Source organism: Rana temporaria, chromosome 4 (genome assembly GCF_905171775.1).
Source record: "Rana temporaria chromosome 4, aRanTem1.1, whole genome shotgun sequence".
NCBI classification, from domain to species: Eukaryota; Metazoa; Chordata; class Amphibia; order Anura; family Ranidae; genus Rana; species Rana temporaria.
The window spans coordinates 339,926,923-339,939,988 of NC_053492.1; the positions used below are offsets into that span (position 1 = coordinate 339,926,923).

At 42.7% G+C, this 13,066-nt stretch overlaps 1 protein-coding gene across 2 annotated transcripts in view; it reads left to right on the forward strand.

Annotated features, from left to right (window-relative positions):
- SOS1 (SOS Ras/Rac guanine nucleotide exchange factor 1) overlaps window positions 1-13,066 on the forward strand; it is a 412,587-nt gene that overhangs the window by 135,741 nt on the left and 263,780 nt on the right. The window contains exon 1 of one of the 2 annotated variants that reach the window (XM_040350764.1): window positions 11,885-11,980. The exons of the other annotated variant lie outside the window; for it this stretch is intronic. The gene's annotated coding sequence lies outside the window, so the exon portion shown is untranslated. Of the gene's footprint in view, window positions 1-11,884; window positions 11,981-13,066 lie in introns of those variants that run through there. 2 annotated transcript variants of the gene reach the window in all.

The window sequence follows — 13,066 nt, forward strand, 5'->3', positions numbered from 1 at the left end:
CAGCTCCGGGGAGCGATCGCGACGGAGCGGCTATAAACAAATAGCCGCGCCGTGGTCCCGGATCGCTCCCCGAGCGGACCCGACCTCCGCATGTAGCGCGGGGGGGGGTCCCGATCGGACCCCCCACTCGCTAATAGGCAAGGACGTACATGTACGCCCATGTGCCTGTACGTGCCATATTGTGGACGTATATGTACATGCGGGGGTCGGGAACTGGTTAATATTATAAAAAAAAAAATAAGAAAACAAAAAATTTTTTTTTTTAAAGCGCCCCCCTCCCCATGAGCTTGCGCAGCAAAGAAAACGCATACGGAAGTCGCGCCCGCATATGAAAACGGTGTTCAAATCACACATGTGAGGTATCGCCGCGATCGTCAGAGCGAGAGCAATAATTCTAGCACTAGACCTACTCTATAACTCTAACCTGGTAACCGTAAAAAAGTTTAAAGCGTCGCCTATGGAGATTTTTAGGTACCGTAGTTTGTCGCAATTCCATGAGTGCGTGCAATTATAAAGCGTGACATGCTTGGTATCTATTTACTCGGCGTAACATCATCTTTCACATTATGCAAAAAAAATTGGCTAATTTTACTTTTTCATTTTTTTAAAATTCATGAAAGTAAATTTTTTCCAAAAAGTTGTGTTTAAAACACCGCCGCACAAATACCGTATGACATAAAATATTGCAACAATCGCCATTTTATTCTCTAGATTCTCTGCTAAAAAAATATATATAATATTTGGGGGTTCGAAGTAATTTTCTAGCCAAAAATATGGATTTTAACTTGTAAACACCAAATGTCATACATAGGTGTAGGCATGAAAGGGTTAACCTGTCCATAAATCATTGGTCTGCCCGGGGTATCATATCTATTCAAGATTTATTTAAAGACTCCAGTCTGAAATCATTTTGTCTCCTTCAAACATAATTTAACTTACCATCCTCTGAACTCTCTACTTACTTCAAGGTTAAAAGATACATAGACACATTTCAATCGCCTATCTACACAATACACCCGAAGGCTTGGGAACGCCTAAATAGTGATTCCCGCAAAATTAAGGGCATATCTTTGTTTTATAATGTACTACAACAAAAACACCAATTTGATAAACTTTCCCCCCCACACACGTTGGGAAAACGATTTGGGCCGAACTTACACAAACCACCAGTGGCAACAAGCATTGCAGTCTATTTATAAGGCTACTCAAAAACTGTCCCTCAGATGGTACTTGACTCCAGCGAAACTGGCCTCATTCGGTCTCAATGTCAATGACATGTGTTGGAGATGTAATTCAGCCAAAGGTGATTTATTTCACATAATGTGGAATTGCAATTCTCTCACGCCTTATTGGAGGACTATCTTCCAAATTCTATCAGACATCTTGAACCAACACATTGCCCCCACACCTGACCTAGCGGTCCTCCAATCTTTCTATAGATTCAGTACCCCCTATTGCCAGGCATGTGACTACACACATATTATTAGCAGCTAGACTGTCTATAACTAGACTGTGGAAGTCAGATAAAATTCCCTCCATAGAAAACACACTTGACTTGGTGAACCTTCATTATGGATATGAAATGACTATGGTGTCTAGTGGTGGATATTGGATTAGGGGAAAAACACTTGGTCACTTTAGGAAAAATGGAATAGAGCTGTGAAGTTTCTTTGACTTTGATTGTTCTTAGTTCATAGTGTCATTAATGAAGGCAAGTTCAGCCATGTGAGCTCTCATTATACATGATGTTTGTCGCCTGTGACATACCTCCGGGAAGGTAAAGAGATCCCAGTTGGGTTCCTGGGGGTATGGTATTGGTGACTCCTGTGAATGTATTTCTTACAATGTATTTATTAACATATGATTTGCGATCTAGATTTTCCAGTTAAATGATATTTTAGCCTTATATTTGTATTTTGAAATGTCAACGGATTTCTGTAAACAATGTACAATGTACACATTGTCTTTCAATGTTTATGATAAAAACTGATTGATGGAAAACAAAAAATCAGAGATTCTCATTGCACCAATCTGGCCCAGAAGAACATAATACACACATACAAAAACTTCTGGCAGAGGACCCCTGGCTTCTTCCAAACAAGCTCAGTTCAGCGCTTTTCCCCTGTGTGGGATGAGCTACACTGGAAATGGACACTATTTGATGACATCACAGCTGGGGCACACTCAGGTTTACAGCATGGCTTAGCCTTCCGAGCGATAATGGGGTTATGTGTTGGCCAAGTGGCTCTGACACTGCTGTGATCTCTAGGGTATGGTGAGTTGGCCCAACCTCACCATGTTTATTGCTGCTTCTTGGGGTCCCTTGGTGTTTTTTTGGGCATAATATTTTCTGATGATTGGGTTTGCATACTGATTTCATTGGCCTACTCATTCTTCCCATTTGTCAGATGAGTTCTTTCCCTCCAATCTCTCTCACTGTCTCGTCTACGAGATCCTCACATGGCTGTGTGTGACCTATTTTCTTGGTAAATTACAGCCTCAGTCCCTGGCTGGAGTTGTTCCAGGGGTTTTTACTACAACCTGTTTTCGCTTCTAAAGGAGGGAGGGGTCTGGCTGATCTTGGGCCTTGGTAACTAAATTCTTTGGTGTGGCTATGCTAGCTTAAGATGGTTTCCATCTGTTCCATGGTGACCTCTTCTCATCTGGGGAATCCATGTTCTCCATGGACCCCAAGGATAAGTATTTACATGCTCCAATCTGGGCTGGAGTCCAGAGATTCCTGCACTTGTGGTAGGGGGCGCTTGGTAACAACTTTTGGTCTAGCCTTGCCCCTCAGGTCCTGATGTTACTGAGACGATGAGGGCTAGCCGTGGTAGGCTATCTAGAGGTCGTCCTCCTCGGAGCAGTCTCATTTTCTGCTGCTGGACAACGTGGCTCACTATATGCACTCTACGGGAGTTTGGCTGGGTTCTGCACGTTTGCAAGGAAGTTCTTTATGTCTTTTGTGTGGTGTGTGCTGGCTGAATCCCAGACTAGCAGACCTCTTTGGCCACCTCTCAAAACAAGTGGCAGCATTAAATCGACCCACTTCCTTATAACTGCTTGTGTGCACCAGCCTTTTTCGGTTTCAAGAACCTAAATGCCTGAAACATGTTCAATCTTATCTTTATTGCCCTTTGCAATGATTAGCGGTGTGGCTTTCTTTCCATCCCGACAAATTGCCAAAATACAGGTAACACGTACACTTTCATAATCAGTGGAGGGAACGTAGATTGGCGATGCTCTCCTCTGATCAATTGTCGTTTGAGAGCCTTGGCCCATAAACACTGCAGTTTCATCCATAGCAAGTTAGAGTTGCTATGGATGTTGCTAAAGAACTTTAATGCAAGTGCACGTTTAACATGTCGATCTTCTTAGAGACAGTCAATTTCGCTGAAGGAAGCCAGCCAGTAGTGTGATGCTTTTAAATTGTTCTGGGGATAGTTCAAACTGTGGTGCCACTGCCATTGCAAGAGCAAATGCTTGAATATCAGCCCAGCGTACAACCAAAGCCTTTGCACTTTTGTCAGCAATCCATTCACAGATGATGGCTGTCGACCTGATCCACACTTGCGCTTCTTAGCATTTCCCTTGTCCACCTTTTGACCGAGGTTAATGGCCATACTCTGCTCGCCTTTTTCTGACCATTCGAGGATCTAATTTAATCTCTTTGCAGAAAGCCGTAAGATTTTTAACTTGGGAGTCCTCCACGATTCCTTTCTTGTAGCTCTTTCCTTTTGCATCCTCTTGTCTGTGGATCAAAATACCGCATTCACTGCTTAACCACTTCAGCCCCGGACCATTTTGCTGGTCAATGACCGGGCCACTTTTTGCGATTCGGCACTGCGTCGCTTTAATTGACAATTGCGCGGTCGTGCGACGTGGCTCAAAAACAAAATTGACGTCCCTTTTTTCCCCCACAAATGGAGCTTTCTTTTGGTGTTATTTGATCACCTCTGCGGTTTTTATTTTTTGCGCTATAAACAAAAATAGGGTGACAATTTTGAAAGAAATTCAATATTTTTGACTTTATGCTATAATAAATATCCCCCCAAAACATATAAAAAACATTTTTTTCCTCAGTTTAGGCCGATGCGTATTCTACATATTTTTCATAAAAAAAAAATCGCAATAATCGTTTGGTTTGCGCAAAAGTTATAGCGTCTACAAAATAGGGGATAGTTTTATGACATTTTTATTAATATTTTATTTTTTACTAGTAATGGCGGCAATCTGCAATTTTTATCGGTACTGCGACCTTATGATGGACACATCGGACACTTTTGACACATTTTTGGGACCATTGGCATTTTTATAGCGATCAGTGCTATAAAAATGCATTGATTGAAATTGCATTACTGTAAAAATGTCACTGGCAAGGAAGGGGTTAACACTAGGGGCGATCAAGGGGTTAATTATCTTCCCTAACGTGTGCTCTAACTGAAGGGGGGATGGGACTGACACGCACAGCTCCCGGTTCTTGCTTTGTGACGAGTGATTGCGGTTCCCCGGCGGTGATCACGCCCGCCGGGCACTCGCATCAGCACCAGGGGTGGCCGCATAGCAACATCATGTTATATTACGTGATTTTGCGCAGCCGAGCCGACCTACCGCAGTAAATCTGCGGTGGGTGGTCGGCAAGCGGTTAAAGACCTCCCCACTGATTGGACAGTGGGTTTCCGGCGGACCCAATGTCTGCCTGGACCCGCCGATCGTTCCCGAGACAGATCGTCGGTCTGCCTACGTAAAAATTTTTGTCAGAGGGGATGATGGAGAGTTTGTGTTTCTGCTAAGCAGGAACACATCTCTCTTTCCCCAGTCAAAGCATCCCCCACACAGTTAGCAAGCACTCCCAGGGAACACATTTTAACCCTTTGATAACCCCTGATGTTAACCCCTTCCCTGCCAGTGTCATTAGTACAGTGACCGTGCATTTGTTTTTTAGCACTGATCACTGTATTGGTGTCACTGGTTCCCAAAAAGTATCACTTAAGTGTGAGGCCCCGTACACACGATAGAATCCATCCGCAGATAAATCCCAGCAAATGGGTTTCTGCGGATAGATCCTATGGTGTGTACACGCCAGCGGATCTGTTTCCGCGGAGAAATCTCCTCTGGGATGGATTCCAGCAGATCGGATATTTGCTGTGCTGCACAACAAATCCATCTGCTGGAATCCATTCCAACGGATGGATCTGCTCGTCTGTACAGACTTACCGGATCCATTCGTCCAAAGGGATTCCCCGCACGCGTCGTAATGATTTGACGCATGCGTGGAATTCCTTATATGACAGCGTCGCGCCCGTCGCCGCGTCATAATCGCGGCGACGGCGCGACACGTCATCGGCAGAGGATTTCCGCGCGGATTTCAATGCGATGGTGTGTACACTCCATCCCATCGAAATCAGCGGAAATCTTTGAGAGGATTTATCCGTGGAAACGGTCCGCTGGACCGTATCTGCGGATAAATCCTCTCGTGTGTACGGGGCCTGAGATGTGTTTGCCGCAATGTCGCAGTCCTGCTAAAAATTGATGATCGCCGCCATTACTAGTAAAAAAAAAAATCCATAAATATATCCCATAGTTTTGTAAATGCTATAACTTTTGCGCAAACCAATCAATATATTTTTTTGGGGATTTTTTACCAAAAACATGTGGCAGAATACATATTGGCCTAAATTGATTACATTTTTTATATTGGATATGTTTTATAGCAGAAAGTAAAAAATATTGTATTTTTTTTTAACCACTTAAGGACCGCCTCCTGCACATATACGTTGGCAGAATGGCACGGCTGGGCACATGTACGTACAGATACGTCCTGTACTAGTACCCAGCCGTGGGTCGCGGGAGCGCCCGCGACCCGGTCCGTAGCTCCGGGACCCGCGGACCCGATCACCGCTGGAGTCCCGCGATCGGTCCCCGGAGCTGAGGAACGGGGAGAGCTGCATCGCTCGTGTCATCCCTTTTATAGGGGGACACAATCGATGCACTCCTACAGCCACACCCCCCTACAGTTGTAAACACACTTCAGGGAACACAACCCCAACAGCACCCCCTAGTGGTTATCTCCCAAACTGCAACTGTCATTTTCACAATAAACAATGCATTTTAAATGCATTTTTTTTGCTGTGAAAATGACAATGGTTTCAAAAATGTGTCAAAATTGTCCGAAGTGTCCGCTATAATGTCGCAGTCACGAAAAAAAATCGATGATCGCCGCCATTAGTAGTAAAAAAATTTTTTTTATAAAAATGCAATAAAACTATCCCCTATTTTGTAAACACGATAAATTTTGCGCAAACCAAACGATAAACGCTTATTGCGATTTTTTTTTTTTTTTTTACCAAAAATAGGTAGAAGAATACGTATCGGCCTAAACTGAGGAAAACATTTTTTTTAGATATTTTTGGGGGATATTTATTAAAGCAAAAAGTAAAAAATATTTAATTTTTTTCAAAATTGTCGCTCTATTTTTGTTTATAGCGCATAAAATAAAAACTGCAGAAGTGATCAAATACCACCAAAAAAAAGCTCTATTTGTGGGGAAAAAAGGACGCCAATTTTGTTTGGGAGCCACGTCGCAAGACCGCGCAATTGTCAGTTAAAGCGACGCAATGCCGAATCGCAAAAAGGGGCAAGGTTTTTTAGCTGCATTTTGGTCCGGGTCTTAAGTGGTTAAATGGTCTTTTTTTGTTTATGGCATAAAAAATAAAAACCGCAGAGGTGATCAAATACCACCAAGAGAAAGCTCTATTTGTGGGGGGGAAAAAAGGACATAATTTTTTTTTGTGTACAGCATCACACAACCGCACAATTGTCAGTTAAAGCAACACAGTGCAGTATCGCAAAAAATGCCCTTGTCAGGCAGGGGGATGAATCTTTCCTGAGCTCAGTGGTTAATATACCATACACATCACGTGCGCAATAAGGTTTGAGTCTGTCTGGCTGGTGATCTTAAGGTGGTTGTAACCCTAATAAAAAAATATCCTGATTCTGTCTGGCTGGTGATCTTAACCACTTCAGCCCCGAAGGATTTGGCTGCTGAATGACCAGAGCACTTTTTACAATTTGGCACTGATAAAGGTTTTAACTCCCTGAATGCCCCCTAGTTAACCCTTTCACCAGTGATCACCTTATAAGTGGGGTAACGCTGGTTAGTTTTCTTTTTATAGCTTCAGGGCACCCGTTTTAACTGGTAATTACGCGGTCATGCAATGCTGTACCCAAACAAAATTTGCGTCCTTTTGTTCCCCACAAATAGAGATTTCTTTTGATGGTATGTTATTGCCTCTGCGATTTTTTTTTTTTTTTATTGCGATATAAATAGAAAACGACCCAACATTTTTTTGTATTTAGCCACATGTCATTGGTAAAAAAAAAAAAATGTCAATAAGCGTATATTTATTGGTTTGCGCACAAGTTATAGGGTCTACAAACTAGGATATATTTTTGGGAATTTACATAGCTTTTAGTTTATGACTGCCTCTATTTTCTTGAGGTGCTAAAATGGCAGGGCAGTACAACCCCCAAAATGACCCCCCCCCCATCTACCCCATTTTGGAAAGTAGACACCCCAAGGAAATTGCTGAGAGGCATGTTGAGCCCATTGAATATTTTTTTTTTTTTTGTCACAAGTGATTGAAAAATGACAAAAAAATACACAAAGTTGTCACGAAATGATATATTGCTCACACATACCATGGTTATATGTGGAATTACACCCCAAAATACATTCTGCTGCTTCTCCTGAGTATGAGGATACCTCGTGTGAGACTTTTTAGGAGCCTTGCCGCATACAGGACCTCGAAAACCAATCGCCGCCTTCAGAATTTCTAAGGGCATACATTTTTGGTTTCACTCCTCACTACCTATAACAGTTTCGAAGGCCATAAAATGCCAAGAAGTCAACATCCGAGAGAATAGAGTTCATTGTAATAGGATGTAAAGCACTCATGGCCCTAGAGGAAGTCTGTCTGACCCCCACCGTCAACCAATGAGGGGACGCTCACGGAGGCCGATTGCTCCCTGACCAACCATGCCAGCAGCTAACCCCCCCCTGTTCACACTCCTCAAAGATCCTCTGGGACTGTTTGAGTAGTTTCTTTTTAGTAAGTGAGGTGCGAAGCAACATGCCCTCTCTGGTGCCCTCTTGGAGTTTAGTGTGGAGCTCTGAGTCCCCCGACTGGGCATAATAGGCCCTCAATTGTCTGCTAGCACCGCCAATAAGTGTTTGGTAATGGCCCATGGAGGAGGTCTTAAAGGCATCCCACACCACCGCTGCTGAGGCCGACCCCGTGTTACAGTGGGGATCGAAAGTTTGGGCACCCCAGGTAAAAATTTGTATTAATGTGCATAACGAAGCCAAGGAAAGATGGAAAAATCTCCAAAAGGCATCACATTACAGATTAGACATTCTTATAATATGTCAAAAAAAAAGTTAGATTTTATTTCCATCATTTACACTTTCAAAATTACAGAAAACAAAAAAATGGCGTCTGCAAAAGTTTGGGCACCCTGCAGAGTTAATATCTTGTACTGCCCCCTTTGGCAAGTATCACAGCTTGTAAACGCTGTTTGTAGCCAGCCAAGAGTCTTTCAATTCTTGTTTGAGGTATCTTTGCCCATTCTTCCTTACAAAAATCTTCCAGTTCTTTGAGATCTCTGGGCTGTCTGTCACGCACTGCTCTTTTAAGGTCTATCCATAGATTTTCAATTATGTTGAGGTCAGGAGATTGTGAAGGCCATGGCAAAACCTTCAGTTTACGCCTCTTGATGTAATCCCCTGTGGATTTTGAGGTGTGTTTAGGATCATTATCCATTTGTAGAAGCCATCCTCTCTTTAACCTCAGCTTTTTCACAGATGGCATCAAGTTACCATCCAAAATTTGCTGAAATTTTATTGAATCGATTTTTCCTTCTACATGTGAAATGTTCCCTGTGCCACTGGTTGCAATACAACCCCAAAGCATGATTGATCCACCCCCATGCTTAATAGTTGGACAGAGGTTCTTTTCATTTAAATTCTGTGCCCTTTCTTCTCCAAACATACCTTTGCTCATTCCGGCCAAAAAGTTATATTTTAACCTCATCGGTCCACAGAACTTGTTTCCAAAATGCATCAGGCTTGTCTATATGTTCATTTGCAAAGTTCAAACGCTGATTTTTGTGGTGAGGACGTAGAAGAGGTTTTCTTCTGATGACTCTTCCATGAAGACCATATTTGTACAAGTATCTCTTTATAGTGGAATAGTGTACCACAACTCCAGTGTCTGCCAGATCTTTCTGGAGGGATTGTGCAGTCAAACGTAGGTTTTAAATTGCTTTTCTCACAATCCTGTGAGCTGTTCTGTCTGATCTTTTTCTTGGTCTTCCAGATCTTGCTTTAACTTCCTCTGTTCCTGATGACTGCCATTTCTTATTTAACATTCCGAACAGAGGATATTGACATCTGAAAACGCTTTGCTATCTTCTTATAGCCTTCTCCAGTTTTGTGAGCGTCAACCATTTTCAGTTTCAGTTTTCTAGACAACTGCTTAGAAGAACCCATGGTGATGATTGTTGGGGCAAGGTCAGATGAGTCTGGGCATTTAAAACCTTTGAGATTGACATCACCTGGTCTTCCCAGACGATGATTGAGAACAATCCATGACACTGGCAGGTCTCAGCTTTGCAAAGGGGGCAGTGCATGCTATAAATTCTGCAGGGTGCCCAAACTTTTGCAGACGCCATTTTTTTGTTTTCTGTAATTTTGAAAGTGTAAATGATGGAAATAAAATCTAACTTTTTTTTTTACATATTATAAGAATGTCTAATCTGTAATTTGATGCCTTTTGGAGATGTTTCCATCTTTCCTTGGCTTCATTATGCACATTAATACAAATTTTTACCTGGGGTGCCCAAACATTCGATCCCCACTGTAAGTGCCCAGTAAGTGTGCGTTTTTGTAGGCAAAACCCGGAATCCACCCCAAGGTTAGAGATCCAGAATCTCGACAGTCTCCACAATCTATCCAAACACAATGACGGCACGAAGGAGGGAAATTTGAACCACAATACCACACAAAGTGGATAAATAAATAGTTATAAAAAGGGAAGGGGAGGAAGGGAAACGAAAAGTCCAGTGACTGGATGATAATAAAGCATGGTAATGAAAGTCACAATATTTAAAGTTTGTGTATAAACAGTTCAAAATGACATGTACACCGTGGCAGCACTTTGGAAAGTGAAGCAAGACTCTGTAATGGCAAAAAAAAAAATGCGCTTACTAAGTGCAGTATGTCTGATAATATGGAATTTATTCATTAAAACAGCCAAATGGCTACTCACTAAAAAGTAGTAAAAAATGTGCTCATAAGAAGGGAAGTGTAGTCACTGTGTATCGTCAGCCGATAATGGTGGCTTCTCTGGTGAAGGTTTTGTTGATTGCTGTCTAGGGAAGAAGTGAGGCAGAGCACTGCGGGCAAAGCGAAACCCGGAAGTAACTGTTCGGCGGCGTGCGTTCCAGCCTAGAGCGCCCACGACTCTCTGCGACAGGAAGTGACGTCAGGCAGGGACTCAAGATGACGCGTTTCAATGCTTCCGCATTTTCATCAGATCTAATGGGAGGAGGAGACTGGCATGCTTATATATGCTCTGTGGGGCGATGATAATGGGCGGTCATTTTTAAAAAAAGGCAGGAAACATACTGAGCCTTACATAACATACACTTAAAGGGCAACAACTCAAAATACCAGGAAATGGCTATAACGGACAAAAATACAAGATTACAAAAATGCAAATAAATGACTATTAATGCAAATATCCGCTATATATATATATATATATATATATATATAATCAAATCAATAATCAAATCAATAATCAAATATGTATAAAAAATCTATATATGACTCAAATGATAAAAAAAAGGGAGAAAAAAGGGTAAAATTATAAAAAAAAATGATAGAGAGAAATGTACATCCCTCATTATTATTTTATGTATGTATATATGCAAGTCTTAGTATTATTCCTAGTATTATTATTTTTGACATATAAATTTTATTGAGATGTAATAATACAGGACTTATTCTTCAGTATGTATTTCACAGTATGTACGCAGGTACATGGACTTGCATATATACATACATAACATTGTAGTAATGATGGTTGTCCATTTCTCTCTCTTTTTTATCATTTTTTTTTTTTTTATAATTTCCCCCCTTTTTTCTCCCTTTTCTTTTCCCCATTTTTATCATTTGAGTCATATATATATATATATATATATATATATATATATATTTATACATATTGGGTTTTTTATATATAGTTGATATTTGCATTTATTTGCATTTTTGTAATTTTGTATTTTTGTCCATTATGGCCATTTCCTGGTATTTTGAGTTGTTGCCCTTTAAGTGTATGTTATGCAAGGCTCAGTATATTTCCGTCCTTTTTTTAAAAATGACCGCGCATTATCATTGCTTTCCAGCCCCATTTCGCCCCACAGAGCATATATAAGCATGCCAGTCTCCTCCTCCCATTTAATCTGATGAAAATGCGGAAGCATTGAAACGCATCATCACCACGAGCCCCTGCCTGACGTCACTTCCTGTCGCAGAGAGCTGTATGTGCTTCAGACTGGAACGCACGCCGCCGAACAGTTACTTCCGGGTTTCGCTGTGCCCGCAGTGCTCTGCCTCACTTCCTCCCTGGACAGCAATCAACAAAACCTTCACCAGAGAAGCCACCATCATCCGCTGACGATCCACAGTGACTACACTTCCCTTCTTATGAGCGCATTTTATACTTCTTTTTAGTGAGTAGCCATTTGGCTGTTTTAATTAATAAATTCCATATTATCAGACATACTGCACTTAGTAAGCGCATTTTTTCTTTTTGTTTCCACAATCTATCTGCAGGGGATCCCACCAAAGACAACTTGAGGAGTGGGGCATGGTCGGATATTCCCCTAGGATGATTGGAGATCTGCTGGACCCTAGGTAATAGAGGTCTCCACGCGTACATCAAATCAATGCACGAGAGAGTTCTATGGGTGGCCGAATGGCAGGTAAAGAACCTATTGGAGGGGTGACGCCACCTCCACAGGTCTGTCAGTCCATAAGTCTCTGCCCAGACCGAGAGATCCAAAGTGGATCCCCCTGCTGAGTTAAGGCAATCTAGCCCAGGGTTAGGTGGCATGTTAAAGTCCCCCACAAGCATCAGATTTTCTGTACCATAGTTGACAATGAGAGGGCCCAGTTTGTGAAGTACCTTGATCGAGACGGTGGGGGGTGGGGCAAATAGACACCCACCAGCACCATCTCAAGACTCTCCACCATTGCATGCAATATTATGAAGCGTCCATCCGGGTCAAGCACCAGCCTAAACGACAGGGACTTTCTCACAAGTATACTAGAGCGCAGCAGCCGCTTGGTAAACATGGTGGTATCATTCCCCTCTGCTCCCTCAGACAGCCCTATGATGCGCAAATTGTTGTTGTCTGTTACGATTCTCAGAATCATCAGCGTGGGACTCCAGGTGCTTGACTCTGATTTTTAGTGTATGGAGGTCAGCCGTGTGCTCCCTCTGCACATCTTCTGCTGCAGACACACGCTGCTCCACCTGTGTCACCCTGCCCTTAAAAGCATCCATGTCTCTCCTAATCGGGCCCAGTTCAATGTACACACTATCAATTTTCTCAATCGGCCGTTTTACAGCCATAAATTGCTTCCAGGAGTGCTGTGTGCTTGCAGGGGAGGGGGGGGGGCTCAAGGAGCTGCAGCCTCGTGACTCATCTCCTATCCCTGAGCTGACATGGTGGGGGAGACTGCCGCGGCCTTCCCCTCAGTATGCCGCGCAGTTTCGGTCTTTTTTGGCTCTGTCGGCGCACTACTCCCCCTCCTCTGTAGCCAGGCATGGCCAGGCAAAAAGCAGATCGTTATGCCAGCGTATGGGCTCCCAGCACCGCAGGGATGGTGGATTACAGATCCGGGCGGCAGGGCGGAGTTAAAACACGTCCGCTCCTGTCGCCATCTTGTACACGCCCCCCCCCCCCCCGACATGTTTGTTATTAAAAAAATAATAAT